An 899-nucleotide genomic window follows, 5' to 3' on the forward strand; every position below is an offset into this window, starting at 1 on the left:
TCCAAATACACATGATTCTACCTAAATTATTTAAAACACTTGTTTGACTGAACATAAACACAAAAAGTAGTCCCCTGGATTTGCAATTTTTGCTAACTGCTAAGTGATCTAACTTTTACATTGTTTTGCCAGAATCTGCGTTTCTTGAACAAAACAAAAACAAATTTGAGTTTAAAGAATAAAGTAGGCTTATTGCTAATTTTTTATCTATCTGTAGTCTGGTGCTTCCAGAACCAAGGAATATAATGTTTTTGCCAGTTAATTTTATGCATTTGAGAAGTTATCAACAAAACTTGTTTCAGCAAACACTGCATGTGTTGCATCTTGCAAGGGTAGTGAGTGAGGATGCATAAAGTAAGGAATTAGATACAAACCTTGTATATACTTTGGTATTCTGGACCTGTTGTATTTCTTTTGTTAAATACATTTGTTGCCATTTAATCATTGAATTTCTGAGTGAAATTATGAACGTTCTGCTGACATTATCAACTCGACTTTTTCTTGTGGTCATGCTGTACAATAGAACACATTTGCTGTCTCATTCGTAACACACATACAGTGTATAACAAATTGTTATTGGCAGCAAAAATAATTTATCCTGCCAATAACATTTAAAGCTACTGCCGTCAAACTAGAAGTCCTAAAGTAATACAGACACGGCAAATCACATTTTACAGCATTACGTGTGTGCAGGCATTATGTTACAGCTTTAAAGGACATTACTAATGTTAGCAGTTATGGGTTGATGAAACATGCTGCTGTATGTCTGCGGATTATAATGTAGTCACCAGTCCTAAATCAGATAATCTGATATAATTCATTTGGCCTCAATCCCAGAGGTGCAGTAAAAGGACAAATGCAAAACAGTTATTATATAGTAATTTATTAATTTTGGCGAA

This window comes from Micropterus dolomieu, linkage group LG16, assembly GCF_021292245.1.
Source record: "Micropterus dolomieu isolate WLL.071019.BEF.003 ecotype Adirondacks linkage group LG16, ASM2129224v1, whole genome shotgun sequence".
NCBI lineage: Eukaryota > Metazoa > Chordata > Actinopteri > Centrarchiformes > Centrarchidae > Micropterus > Micropterus dolomieu.